Here is a 16102-nt window from a genome sequence, read left to right on the forward strand (position 1 = left end):
CCAACAAGACTGACTTCATTTCCTAGCATGGTAACCTCTTCAATGCATTTTTTAAAAATATTTTACTTATTTATTTCTAGAGAGAGAGGGAGGGAGAAAGTGAGAGAAAGAAACATCAACGCGTGGTTGCCTCTCACATACCCCTAGTGGGGACCTGGCCCGCAACCCAGGCATGTGTCCTGACTGGGAATCGAACCAGTGGCCCTTTGTTTAGCAGGCCCACACTCAATCCACTGAGTCACACCATCCAGGGCTCAATGCACTTTTTATTGACTTTCTTCCCTCACCTTTCCTTCTTCTCCACTACCCCACTGTGTTTCCTGTGATGGTCTCCCCACAAAAAACCTTGCAGCCCAGGCTGGATCCCACAAAGTGTCAGATAAATCAGGATATCTGTAAGTAGGATCCCAGCACTGGTATTTTTAGAAGCTCCAAGTGCAGCCAAAGTTGACAACTACCGATCTAAGCAATATATTGTCTAGTTTGAATATTTTCAGTAAAATGGCTTTTTAAAAAATATGCATGTGTGTGTGTGTGTTATAATAACATACTAATTCTTAGTACTTACTACACAGTGTTTTAGACAAAGATTTTTACATTTCTTTTTTAAATATATATTAATGATTATGCCATTATAGTTGTCCTGATATTCCCCCTTTTCTCCCCTCCATCCAGCACCCACACTCCCTCAGGCAGTGCCCCCACCATTGTTCATGTCCATGGGTCATGTGTATCAGTTCTTTGACTACTACATTTCCTATACTGTACTTTACATCCCTGTGCTATTCTGTAACTACCTACTTGTACTTCTTAATCCCCTCATCTCTTCACCCATTACCCCACAACCCCATCCCATCTGGCAACCAAAAAAAACACTCTCTGTATTCATGACTCTGTCTCTGTTCTTCTTGTTTGCTTACTTTTTTTTTACGTTCAATTGTTGATAGATTTGCATTTTTGCCATTTTATTGTTTATAGGTTTGATCTTCTTTTTCCTAAATAAATCTCTTTAACATTTCATATAATAATTGTTTGGTGATGATGAAGTCCTTTAGTTTTTTCTTGTCTTGAAAGCTCCTCTTTGTCTGCTCTTTGATTCTAAATGATAGCTTTGCTGGGTCAAGCAATCTTGGCTATAGGTTCCTGCTTTTCATGACCTTAAATATTTCTTGCCAATCTCTTCTAGCCTGCAAGGTTTCTTTTGAGAAATCAGCTTACTGTCTTATGAGAACTCCCCTGTAGGTAACTCTGCTTTTCTCTTACTACTTTTAAGATCCTCTCTTTATCTATAACCTTTGGCATTTTAATTATGATGTGTTGTGGAGTGGGCCTCTTTTCATGCATCTTGTTTGGGGCTCTCTGTGCTTCCCGGACTTTCATGTCTATTTCCTTCACTGAATTAGGGAAACTTTCTTCCATTATTTTTTCCAATGGATTTCCAATTTCTTGCTCTTTCTCTTCTCATTCTGGAACTCCTAGGGTGTGAATGTTGGATCTCTTGAAGTTGTCCCTGAGGCTGTTTATACTATCCTAATTTTTTTTTGGATTCATTTTTCTTCTTGTTGTTCTGATAGGTTGTTTTTTAATTCCTTATGTTTCCAAATCTCTGATTTGACTTTCAGCTTCATCCACTCTACTATTTTTCCCTATAAATTGTTCTTTATTTCAATTAGTGAATCCTTCATTTCTGACTGATTTTTTTATGCTGCTAAGGTCCTCACTAAGTTCTTTGAGCATCTTTATAATCAGTTTTATGATCAATTTATGAACTCTGCATCTGATAGATTACTTATCTCTATTTCACTTAGCTATTTTTCTGGAGTTTTGATCTGTTGTTTCATCTGGGCCATTTCTTTCTCTCCTCATTTTGGCAGCTTCCCTATGTTTGTTTCTATGTATTAGATAGAGCTGCTTTGACTCTGTGTCCTGGTAGTGTGGCATAATATAGTAGGTGTCCTGTAGGGTCCAGTGGCACAGCCTCTCCTATCACCCAAGCTGGGTACTCAAGTTGTGCCCTTCATGTGGGCTGAGCATACCCTTCTCTTTTAATTGAACCTTGGTTGCTGTTGACAGATCAATGGGAGTAATTTTCCCAGGACAGTCAGCTACAAGGATTGTCCATGACCACTGACCTCCAACCTCTGTCCTCCCTGGAGAGTCAGCTGTGCAGGGGCAGGGTGGTGGTGCTCCAACATAGTCTGTAGCTGTTCATTGGGTGCACTGGCCCTGGGGTTTCCTGGGTGATGCAGACCAAGGTCAGCACCCCCTGTTTTGCCTGGGGCTGCCCTGACTGAGCTATAATGCAATCTGAGATGACTGCTACTTGTGCTGGGATTGGAGATTCCCAGGCAAATCCAAGCAGTCAGTCTAAACTGGCTGCTGCTAGTGCTGGGCCCAAAGCTCACTGAGGCCAGCTGTTGCTTGTTTGAGAGGATTTAAGAAGTTGTGAAGCCTGAGCCAAGATCAGCCATTTACATGGAAAAAGAGCTTGGGTGGGCCTGTAAGTGGGGGTGAGGCAGAGTCTCTGGGGATCTCCACAGCATTAGCCAGGTCTTTGGAGTCTCTGATATGGCACCAGCTTTCCGGCTCTGTGGGGGAAAGATTTAAAAAAGGGACAATGGCCTCTGCTCCCCTTGATGTGAGACACTTCAGTTGATCCCTGTATGCCACTGGTGCCTTTCAAGCTACTGCCCTGGTGCCTGGAGCTCAGAGACAGTGTGTCTGAGTAGGTGAGTCTGTATGGGGGTTCTTTAAGAGGAACTGCTTGTGGTTCCAGAAGTTTCTTCCACTGACTCACTGACCACTGATTTTTGTAGCCAGAAGTTGTGGGGACTTACCTTCCTGATACTGGACCTCTGGGCTAGGGGGTCTAGTGTGTGGCTGAGACTCCTTGCTCCTGACATATCCCCCCCAAATTTTTATTCACCACACATGGGTGTGGGACTAGCCGGTTCTGGTTTGTGCCTCTCTTACCAGTCTGGATGAATGTAGTTTCTTTAATTCCATAGTTGTCAGACTTCCATTTGACTTGATATTTGATGGTTCTGTGTGATGATTGTTCTATATATTAGTTGTAATTTTGATGTGGTTGTGCGAAAAGGTGAGCCAAGTCTGCCTATGCCACCATCTTGACCAGAAGTCATTTTATATTTCTTGAGTTACTCTTTTTCTATGAAACAGGGAACTTCGGCATAAATAAGAGATAATGGAGAGAGAGACTGTGATGGATAGAGTGTTCTGGTCCCCCATCCTGAACAAATTTGGGGGCAGAGAATCTCCCCAGACTGGCCTAAACCCTTGGGGTGATGTAGTTGCTGATGTGGCCTCAGCCTTGTCCCCACCCACTGCCAAGTACAGTTACCCCTTCTGCTGAAACATGAGTGTTAACCTCATCCCTGTTCACAGCTTGTGACTGGTCACTGGTGGGGGGTTAGGGGAGGGAGAATCTCTTTACCCACGAGAGCCCCAGCTCTGCCCTTAGTCTTTGAGCAGGGCAGGAGCAGCCTGCCCCTTGTCCCCACTGCTGCTGACATTTTGTTATGTAAACTCTTCAGAACATTTTTCTCTTTTACCAGGTTCAATGAGTAAATTGATATTGACATTCTGTAACAGATTTAACACAATTATTTTATTCTAGTAGGAAACAAACACCTCTAGCTTTGCATGCTAAGGAAGTTAACATTTATTGAACACTTAGTATGTTGCAGACTTTGTTCAAAATGTTTACCTGTATTAAGATATCTACCACTTGTAACTATCTAGTAAGACTTTTACAAGTGAGGAAATTGAGACAAATAAAATATCTTCTCAAAATCATAGAGTTGGCAAATTGAAATGTGGGGATCAAAATTAGGGAGCCAGACTATGGAAACTGCAGTTTTAATCTCTATACTGCTCCTCAAATAGACTCTTTGTAATTCACATCATTGCTGGATTTGGGGGCAGGGAAACTAAAAAAAGAAATTGGTTTCAGTTCCTAAGTTTTGACTATGTCTACATACATACTAGATAGTGTTGGAGTTTCTGAGAACCACATAGATTGATTTAAAACCACTTGGGGTGTCAGCATACTGAAAAAGAATGTAGTTAGCAATGCAAATCCCACATGCCTGTTACCTAGGCTTTGCAAAGAGACCAGCACCAATCTAGTTGGGCCATTCATCTCTCTATTATGTTTCTGACAGTGGCAAGGAAAGACATTAGTTCTCCTTTCTTTTCCTTTGTGAAATCCTAATGCTAGTTTCTCTTTAAAACAAATTTGAAAGCTTTGAGAAAAGCTGGTGTCCAAGATCTGCCTCCCAAAGATGTGGAACCAATTAATATGAAATTGGGGAAAAGGCACAGGTATTTTTTTTTGAAGTTGTCTCAGATAATTCCAATGTTTAGCCAGAGTTGTAACCCACTGCTCTATCACACCAACCTAAAATGTTAAGGAATGCATATGTAGCATACATAAGTTCTTTTTAGACTATTGTGTTTCAAATTATGCATGATTTTTAGGTCAATGGTATATAGTCTATGCCATTCTTAATAACATACTTTCACAATTTATGTCTTTGGAGCTCATATTCTATATTATATTATCATTTTACAAGTATGATGGTGTGTGAGCTGTTTTGAAAATGGAGTGCCTTAAATAGTCACTAAGAAATATGTGAATTAATCCACTTTTATGATGTTTTTATAAATGAAAACCAGGAAACTTGTGAAGCCTTTTAAAACAAAATATACAGACAGTGAATCAACTAGAATGAATTCAATACAATAATTATTTTCCTTTTATTATAAAGTACAAAGGTCCCTACTTGGGTTGGAGTTGCTTATTTTGGCTATGGAGAACAAAGAGAGAAAATATTAACCAAGGTGCTGTCCAAACACAAGTCATTAGGCAGAATATCAAAGAAGAGTGGTCCCTGATTGTCTAACCACTATGTTGCACACCTGAAACTAATACAAAATAACATTGAATGTAAACTGTAATTAAAAATTTAAAGAGTATGTTGAATTAATAAAGTCAAACCTAGTAAATCTTAATTATTTTAAATAAACCTTATTCTTCTGAAGTTGAGCCCATCTATCTGTTCTCATTTAGGCACTCCTAGCTGTAAACAAGAAACTTTATATTGTCATAACATTTGACATGAAATAAAATTGACTCCCATACTTTTATTTTTAAAAAGATTTTATTTATTTATTTTTAGAGAGAGGGGAAGAGGAGGAAACATCAATGTGTTTATGCCTCTAGAGCACCCCCTACTGGGGACCAGGCCCATGACCCAGGCATGTGCTCTGACTGGGGATCAAACCAGTGAACCTTTGGTTCACAGGCCAGCACTCAACCCACTGAGCCACACCAGCCAGGGCTAGTCTCATACTTTTAAAATTTCTAAGTACAGAGCATATAGTTCACATGTCCAATACATGTTGACAGTTTACGGTTGTTTTTTTCAAAAGTTATGACAACTATAGGGAATATCAGCAATCAATGTCTGCAAGTCTAGGACATTTTCCCTTATATTTTGCATTAAAATACTTTCTTCTGCATTGCCAAGCAATCATTTATATCTAATACTTTAATCAATTTTTAGTTACTTGAATATGCTTATGTATCTTACTTTATGTGTATTGAGGCCTTTGTAGAGGAGGATCACTCTTAGTAATATAAGCCTCCTTGAAATTTCATGACAGTACAAATAAAATACAAAATAAGTTCTTGTGCAAAGTTTACATGTTAAATGAAAGAAAACAGTTGAGTATAATGTATATAGGCTGTACATTGTTAAATTTTTGGAGTTTATTTTGATCATTTTTATAAAAACATAATCTTTATTATGTTTTCCCATAATGTTTACACAATGTAATAACATTATCATTGTGAACATAAGTCTTCAGAGACAGCAGTGAAGACATCTAAGAACTAAGTCAAAATTATTCTACAAAACACATTTAGTGGTTTTCTTCTCTCTTTGTTTCTATATGATGCATATCTTTTAAAGCACTAGGTAACTGCTGTTATTTTCCTATATACCATTAAACCTGATCATTAGGAATGGATGCACAGGGGAACCCAGGACAATGACTAAGGTTTAATAGTGTGATTTGTTAAAGGTTGAACATATACCTGATATATATGTCAGAAGCCAATCTAAATTAAAATCAATGAAGAACAAAAAAAGAGTGGTGTTTAAGGACACTATTCATAGGTATTAATAAAATGTTATGACAATTATTAGTGGGCCTGGGATGTGTTTCCCTGTCATTTTTATTTTTGAGACATACTTTGTTCTGTTTCCTGACTCTTTCTTAGAATCTGAGATGAAGAGATTCAGGACAGGATTTAAATTAGATTGTGTTTGCTTCAGTGCTTTGATTTGTTTGACCTAAAGAAACACAGAGGGACAATGTGGTTGACCTTAGCCATGTCTGCTCTGCTGTGTCATTTCAGCCCTTCTAGGATTTCTAGGAAATAACCACTTTTGGAGTCTGTATTCAACTTTTATTGTTGTCTACCGTAAACCAAGAAGGCATTTCTCATTTCTGCTGGTGAAGCATGTGCTCCAGTTATTGTTTCACAGTTCTAGAGCAGATCTATACTTACTGTTTCCTCAGCTCATGGTAGACTAGGGCATGCTATGTAAGATGACTGGATGAGAACTTGCTAGAAGAGGTTGAGAGTATGGGCTCTGGAATCAGAAGTCCTGGCATCAAATCCTAGGTAACTTTGGACAGATTACTTAACCCCTCTGTGCATCCATTTCCTCATCTGTAAAATAGCTGCCATAAATGTGCCTATCTCATGGGGATGCAGTAAGAATTAAATGACTCAATACATGAAATGCACTGTGAACTGCCTACAACCTCGCAAGTAATATATAAGTACATTACTTTTATGATAAAAATGCAGGAATACATTGTATGACCTTCTCTTTCTTATCTTTGCTTTCCAATCATTACCAAACCCTAGAAAATTGATTTTCAAACTCTAGGGGTCAACTCACTAGTGGTTTGAGAAGTCATCTTGGTATGGTGTGACTTGTGTTGTTCTTCAGTTGATATAAAATAGAAAATATCAGAATGCACCACACAAAGGCTAGTATTATTCCATAAAATATTTGATTCAACTATCAGTAAATGTCAGCTCACAATTTGAAATGGGTCTTGTTCAGTGCATGCATTTTATATATTCCATCAAACCAGAGGGGAAATGAAAGATTTCATGGAGTATACAATCATTCATGCAGTCCCAACATAACTAAGATATATGTTACTCTAGTTGATAACTGTGGTATATTTATAGAAGTGATTTTAAACCAGTTATCTTTGTAGAAGGACACAACTTAACTCCTTTACACATGGTCTGTTGTATATAACCCTGGTAGGTTTGGGGTGTAGAAAAGTAGAAGGATCTGGCATAAATCCCTTGCACTTTTGAGAATCACTGCACTAGACTATAACCTCATTAACATGCAGCACCCTTCTTTGTGTTTTTTCCTAGTTCCCTGCACATTGCAGATGTGTAACATATATAATAAATTACCAAGTTTCATATAGACTTGTTCTTAAAGAATGCTAGAAACAAGTAATAAAAAATACTCACTCAGTTAAATAAACCCTATGGAACAACTGCTATTGGGGACAAAATATGTTTTACAAGCAATCCGATCTAAAGGAAAGAAGTTGTCAGATCTGGACACCAGTGAATATTTGCAGAGGAAAAATAACCCTGTTTCTTTCTGAGGATTCTGTTCTTTATGATCAATGTTAGCAGTTCTCCTTCCTTTGCCAGACAGTCTCCAGATATGACATTGCTAAAATCAGCAATTTGTCTGCCCGCCATCTTGGTTGGATACAAATACAAGTGTATCTTGCTTTACACAAGAGATAAATGCACAAAGAATACTTATTATTTACAACATAATTTACAAAAATAAAAATATTAAAGTAAATTAACTTTATGAATTGTGAATAACATTTTTAATCCTCACCTAAGGATATGCTTTATTGGTTTTACAGGGAGAGGAAAGGAGAGAGAGAGAGATCTGTGTGAGAGAAAAATATCAATTGGTTGTTTGCCTTATATGCCCCAATGAGAATTAAACCTGCAACCTAGATGTGTGCCCTGAACAAGAATCAAACCTGCAAACTTTTTGGTGTGGGGGGTGATGTTCCACCCAACTGAGCCACCCAGCCAGGACAAATTATGAATAACTTTTAATAAATTTCTCAACATGTTCTTCTACTTTCCTCCAAGTCTCATCTCATTGTAAATATAAACAAATTTGCATTTAGTGTAACAGACTCATCTTTACCTGAAAATGCAGGGATTCAAAGTTCCCCCAAAGCATGTCTTCGATTTCCCCTAAAATACTGTATATGTCCTTTCCAATGATCTTCTGAGGATCATTTAATCTGGTTGCTCTGATTGATAGTCAATCATGAAGATGCTGAGAGCAGCAACTTACCCTTGTCCCTGCTACTGGCATCTCCACAGGAAATGTGGTTATTTGTATGTAGGGTAGATTCCTAGTTGTTTCCAAAGTGACAAATCCTGGATGGAGTCACACGCTACTGGATTCTTGCAGTTTCTACTGCACGGAACCATGCTCTTGTCCCAGTGCTCTATACTGGGCTGCTTCATCAGATGAAAGATTTCATGTGGAGCTGCTTTGGGTCTCATGCACTGAAATTCTTTGTATCTTCTTGAGCTTTTCTCTGAGGCTCCTCTATCCTGAGGTGTCAGGCAGAATTCATGGGGCTAGTAAGACTACTGTGTTTCAAAAGGTACCACTATCATGCCAACTAGGCCTCAAGGACTTTGCTGGGTCCTACAAAAATTTTGAGATCTGAACCTTTAAAAAATCCTAAAATATAAAAAGCCAACTGAAAAGTACAAATCAACAACTACAAACTTAAATATAAACTTATAAAAGGATAGATTCTGAAATCAGACTATCTGTGCTGAGCCATGAAGAGTTGATTTTCTTCATCTGTAAAATGAGAATAACAATAGTATCTAACCCATGCTGTAAAAATAAAGTCTCTAAATGTAGAGTGCTTAAGATTATGCATGGCACAAGGTATTTGCTCAGTAAAGGCTACCTGACACTATATTAAATTTTCATCATTGAAAAACAGGCAAAATTGTTGTGACTTTACAAGAATTCTTGATTATGGATGATGAAGGTAGAATTAATATCCAACCTTAAAATTAAAATAATTTAAAATATAAGACAAACAGACCAAATATAGAATATAAACAGTTTTAATATATTTAATACGATGTAAGCTAGACTCTCCAAAAATGAAAGTGTATGTCACTTCTTGAGGTCTTGAAAAGCCCTAGTGCTGTGTGTGTGTGTGTGTGTGTGTGTGTGTGTGTGTGTGTGTAAGGGTGGGTGAATTCAGAAGAATGTGTTTTTCAGTATTCAACTTAGAGAAAGGAATAGGCTCTTGGTCCATATCATACTTTCTAAGGACATAAACAAAATGTTGCACTTTTTTTCACTAGAAAAATACCCAATTAAAAATTCTGTTTAGGTGGCTAAAGTTCCAAAGTTCGGGATTTTAGGGAACTCTCAAAATAATAGGTGATGTCTTACATTGTTATTCTGAAAAAAGAGTTCTAAAAGGTGAAAAGGTAAATCTCTAATTGAATACTCATCAAACTCCAAGTGAAAATTAATAGGGTGGAGAACAGTGATAAGAAAATAAAAATGAAAAGTAACTATTGGGAGAACTACCTTTGCTTGATGTCCCTTTAATGATAATATATTATGTGTCGATTATAATGTACAGAATGCATTCACATTTATAGTAGCTGGATAATCACCACCCTTATTGAAGGTGAACATATTACAATACCAAATCAAACATTCTTCATGGCTTATAATAAAGTAGGTACAAATCTAAGCACATTGAGCTCATTATATCCCTGTGAGGCAGCTCTCATTACTAGCCAAATTTTTTAGATGAGGGAACTTGGGGCTATTTGACCAAGTCAGTCATGCAATGATGGAGCTACAACATGAAGTCAAGTCTTCTGACCACATGTTCAGAGTCTTTACTCTGCAGTGCACCAACCTAAAACCTTAAAAAAGTAACCAACCATTTGACATGCTTTTGCTGTAATGACACTACATTTATTCTGCTGTTAAATAATCATGATATTGGGGAAGTCGTTGAGTCCATTCTCTGTTTCCATGCAGGACAAACTAGAAATAATTTCTGACACATGAAAATCCATCTAGTTTTTAAAATATCAAGAGGAAAAGATTTTATGACTTCCTATATTAACATCTAAGTATAAAGAAGAGTTTCTTGCATAGCTATAAACCTATTGCATGTTCTTGGGAAAAGAGAAAAATATCATTAAAAATCCATTTTATACCACTGAGAAATGCAAAGATAACTCTAATCCAAAACATATTTGTTACAAAATGTCAAGACTTTAGAGAGAGCTGAAGATCAGTAAAGCTTCTATAATTTCATTTTGAGATTGGCAGAAATGAGAAGTGCTGTGGTCTTTCAACCCAAGCCAAATTCATTAGTAATAAAGGTAATTCTCCATCTGACATGACAGTGTGTAGTTTTGTCTTAGGACAGTGGTCAGCAAACTGTAGCCCATGATCCAATATGACCTACTACCTGTTTTTGTGTGTCCTGCAAGCAAAAAAGATTTGGACTTTAAATGGTTGGAAAAAAATTAAAAGAAAATATTTTGTGGCAAGTAAAAATTATATGAAATTCAAACGTCATTATCCATCAATGAAGTTTTATTGGAATATAGCCATTCCTTTTCTTTTATGCATCATGATATCATACTATCAAGTGGTGGCTCTTTAAGTTTTTCTTCAGAAATTGCTTGCGTCACCTCCACTCAAATTTTACTGGCCAAAACATGTCACAACTTACTCAAATGAAGAGGTGTGAAGTATAATCATCTCACAATGAGGGGAACTAATATTTAAAAGAAACATACAATCCACCAGAGTATTAAGTATATAAACTAATGCTTGACAATTACTTTCAAATCCCAGGTAGTAAGATAGTTGTGTTAACTTTGGCAACTTACTTAATTTCCTTGTGCTATTTATTCTTATAATGATTTTAACAATAAAAATGACAATGAATATTTATATCTATTCATATAACATTTGGCTTTGAAAATTGACCCATACCTTTATGTTCCCTCCAGAAAACCCTCCCAAGTGCTGGACCACTTGTGCCTCCATAGTGCTTTGTACATACTCCAGGCCATGATCACATATGGATCAAAATGCCAAGACAACCAGGATTTCTTTTTGTAGCCCCAACTGTGCTTATCAGGGTATTTTTTTTTCAGTAGGTCCTCAACAATATCTGCTCTACTGAATGAAATTTGAGCTCTTACAGCTCTATGGGAAGCTGCCAATAGCTGTGATTGGAACTTGCATTTGACAGTAGTGACAGATTTGGCAACTATAGTGTTTTTAGCACAATGGAAAGGCAAACAAAATCCTTTAGTATATTATTACTGGACCACTTCCATGCCTGAGGGTGGCACTGCCCCAGCACAGTCTGTGAAATTTTGACTGTCAGGAAACTTTCAGGTTCTTGACCAGCCCAGGAAAAATTTCAATTATAAATTGGAGTAAGAACAAAGCAAATTTTATTCAAGTAGAGAAGAAGAAAGTGTCCAGGCACAAGTGCTGCTGTGAAAGAAGGTAGAAGTATGTGTCCACTCCTCATGAATGAGTTGCACATGGGGTCAGTTAGTTCTTGAGATTTCATGTTTCCAAGAGAGGTTGTCTCCAAGCTTTGTGGCACCAAATTCTGACTCCGCCTTCTGGTTTGGAGGGGGCTTGTTCCTAATACATGGTCCACTCTGGAAGTGTCCTGGCATTTGTCCCCCTAAGCCCCTCTTTCACTTGTGGTGTCAATTTTCATTATAATGATTGTATAATGAGCTTTGGGATTGTTCTCTGGTAAATTTTTCTTTCATCTTGCATTAGCCTGGATTTAACAGGTTTTAGTTATCTACAACTCCAGTTATGGTGATTTAAACCACTGGCTCTCAGGCATCTTCAGTTAGGGAGGATAAGGCCTTGTGATTTATTAGCTGGATATTAATTGCTCATCCATTTGTTCAGTCAGTTGCCTCAGTTTCCTCATTTCACTTGCCAGGGAATTTTCCTAGTTTCTCAATCACTTGTCTCAATATCAGCAATTAACTTTTATGTGCCACTTTTATGTGATGGGTATTCTTCATGCACTATCTCATTTGATCATCACGACATTCCTCCAGCGAATGTTTCATTATTCTTACTTTATAAGCAAGGAAAGTGAGGCACAGTGATGTTAAAAAATTTTTCTAAGGTAATATAATTGAAAAATAAGAGAAGCAGGGTTCAAATGCAGACCGACTAGTTCCAGATTCTATGATCTCAATGGTAGCACAATACTGTTCCCTTAACAGCAGTCATTACCAACTGAATGTTAAAGTAAGAGTAGCCCTTTGAGAGGTACCTCTACTCCAGGGAGTTCCACATTATGCCCAACAGAAATTTAGGTTCTGTGGTGATTACTTTTTTTAAAGATTTTATTTCTTTTCATGTAGCTGTCCGGATCCCCCAACACCATTTTTTGAAGAGGCTATTTTTACTCCATTTTATGCTTCTGTCCCCTTTGTCAAATATGCAACTAAACCACCAACTTACACCATAAACAGAAATAAACTCAAGATGTATAAAAGATTTAAATATAAGTCATGACACCATAAAAGTCCTATTGAAGAACATATGCAGGAAAATTTCAGATATCCCACATATCAATATTTTCACCAATATGTCCCCTAGAGCAAGGGACATAAAGAAAAGAACAAACAAATGCGACCTTATCAAAATAAAAAGCTTCTGCACAGATAAAGAAAATATCAAAAAAAAAAAAGAAAAAGAAAAAGGAACCAACCATATGGGAAAATATATTTGTCAATGATACCTCAGACAAGGATTTGATCTCTAAAATATATAAAGAACTCACACAACTTCACACCAGGAAGACAAACAATCCAATTAAAAAATGGGAAAAGAACCTGAATAGACACTACTCCATGGGGGACACATGGAAGGCCTAGAGAAATATGAAAGCATGCTCAGCATCGCTAGCCATCAGAGAAATACAAATTAAAACCACAATGAGATACCACTTCACATCGGTCACAATAGCCATCATAAACAAATGAACAAACAATAAGTGCTGGCAAAGTTGTTGAGAAAAGGGAACCCTAGTATGCTGTTGTTAGGAATACAAACGGATGCAGCCACTGTGGAAAACGGTGTGGAATTTCCTCAGAAAACTAGAAATGGAACTGCCTTTTGATCCAGCAATTCCCCTGCTAGGATATACCCTAAGAATCCTGAAACACCAATTCAGAAAAACCTATGCATCCCAATGTTCATAGCAGCACAATTTACAATAGCCAAGTGTTGGAAGCACCCTAAGTGCCCATAAGTAAATGAGTGGATCAAAAAACTATGATACATTTACACAATGGAATACTATGCAGCAGGAACAAAGAGGGAGCTCCTACCTTTTATGACAGCATAGATGGAACTGGAGAATATTATGCTAAATGAAATAAGCCAGGCAATAAAAGACAAATACCATATGATGTCACCTATAGATGGAACTTAATCAACAAAAGAGACAAGCAAGCAAAATATAATCAGAGACATGGAAATACAGAACAAACTGACAGTAACAAGAGTGGAGGAGGGAAGAGTATAAGGGAGAAAAGAAGGGGAAGGGTCATCAAGAACATGTATAAAGGACCCATGGACAAAGCCGAAGCGGGGTAGGACTGAGAGTGGGAGGTGAGGGTACATGGGGCAGGGGAGAGCAGTGGCAGGAAAATGGAGACAACTGTACTTGAACAACAATAAAAAAAAAAAGAAATAAATTCAAGACTCGGGGACAGCAGCAAGGGCATGATGGATCCTTAAAACCAGCCTCTCAGATCAGGTCTTTTGACTCGTAGACCCAAGTATTTCTGTTGTATGCTGCTGCTTCAGAAAATAAAATGCTACCTTGAGTTATATGTAATATACCACTGCAAGAAATGATCACGTCAACTCATCCTTCCTTTGTGTGTAACAAAGGAAGTCCCAAGCTGGGAGAGAGATTCATTTTCATAAAATTGGATTGATCTATTTGGATTTTTTTTTATCATACTGTAGGGTATGATGGGATATTATTTTTTCTTCATCTCTTATTGTTAAAAATACTTAGTAGCTAGCCTTTAGATTGTAGTGTATTCTCAAGTTTTATATTATACAATATAAATGGCTTTTCAATAGTTTACACTGTAATGTTTATAATAAGTGCATAGATTTTAAAAATTAATGAAGAATAAATAACATTCTAACAATTAAGCTGACTAGGTAGAATTATCCTACCAAGGAATGGTGCTGTCAAAATGTATATTAAATGTCTTGATTAACACAACATTTTAAATAGGCTTCTTTGATAATTTTTCAAAAACAATGGGATACTGCCTTTGCTGGGTAGCTCAGTTGGTGAGAGCATCATCCCCATATACCCAGGTGCAGGATTGATCCCCAGTCAGGGCACATACAAGAGGCAACCAATGAGTCCCTAAATAAGTGGAACAACAAATCTCTCTCTCTCTCTCTCTCTCTCTCTCTCTCTCTCTCTCTCTCTCTCTCTCTCTCTCTCTCTCTCTCTCTCTCTCTCTCTCTTTCTCTCTCTCTCTCTCTCTTACTGCCCAGTAAAGTAGATCATTTAAAATATAGAGGCAAAATATGAGGTTCCATCACATTCATGTACATCTCAGTTTCTTTACCACATAAAAATCATAAATTCATATTCTTTCTTTTTCAACTTCACAATCAAAGCATCTGCTTCTACTCATCTATCCACTATCCCTTTTCAAACTTCCAATCCCCTTCCACCAATCATTAACAACAAATTTATGCAGTCTTTCTTATCTCCCTGAAATATTCATACCCATTCATTAAAGCACAATTCAAATGTGATTTGTGATGTAAAGTTTTTCCTATTTTTAGAACCAGTAGAATGTCTTCCTTTGTTTACACTCATGTATAACTTTGAGTGTTCTAATAAAACCAACTATTTTATTTATATATGGTTATCTGTATGCCTTCCATGTCAGACTATAAAACCTTTGAGAATAAGGATTATTATTATTCTTCTTTGAATGCTTGATGCTTAACACAGTGGTCAATACATTGTCTTTGAATGGCAATTATTTTTATCTACCAAAATCCTCATAAGAACCAAGAATTTAAGATTTTGACAAACATATCTACATAGTATCAATCATAAGAAGAAAATATGAACTTTACATTTCTAAAGAGTTCTAGGTTGGTTTTAATTTTCATAGGCAGGAGAAAGATTACTTCTCAGAATTTTTGCCAGATTAGTAACAGTCTAATCATGTATTTGGAGAAACTACTGTATAAGTGCTATTTTTTGTTTTTAGTCCACAAAGAATTCCATGAAGGATACTACATTGCATTTGGTCACAATGTCTCTTTAGGCTCCTTTGCCTATGACAGTAGAACATCTCTAAGCTGGAATTTGTCTGGCATTTTCTTGATGATTATACTAGGGTTATGGGTTTTGGAAAGAGAGACCACAGATTTTAAGTGCCATTTTTATTATGCCATATCAACACAACTTATCATTGTTAGTGGTGATGTTTGCCGCCTAGCTGAGGTAGTGCTTTGCAGGTTCTCCACTATAAAGTCATTCTTTCCCCCACTTTCCATAATATACTCTTTGGAACAAAGTCACTTATAAGCAGCCCAAACTTAATAAGTGATGAATTATGTTCCCCTGTCCTTGAGGGTTTAGCATCTGCATAAATATTTTGGATTTATTCTGCAAAGGAAATAATATGTCTATTTTCCATTTACTTATTCACTCATTTATTCTTATCAGCATGGCTTATGGATATTAATTTTATATTTTGGGTTACATTCCAAAAACTACTCTATTTTTTTGCTCAAATTGTTCCAGATTTGGCCATTGGGAGCTCTTTCAATTGGCTTCAGAATTCCTTTGATGTACTCTCTTCACTGTG

The sequence above is a fragment of the Phyllostomus hastatus genome, unplaced genomic scaffold, assembly GCF_019186645.2.
Source record: "Phyllostomus hastatus isolate PE091 unplaced genomic scaffold, TTU_PhHast_1.1 phas_contig_30, whole genome shotgun sequence".
NCBI lineage: Eukaryota > Metazoa > Chordata > Mammalia > Chiroptera > Phyllostomidae > Phyllostomus > Phyllostomus hastatus.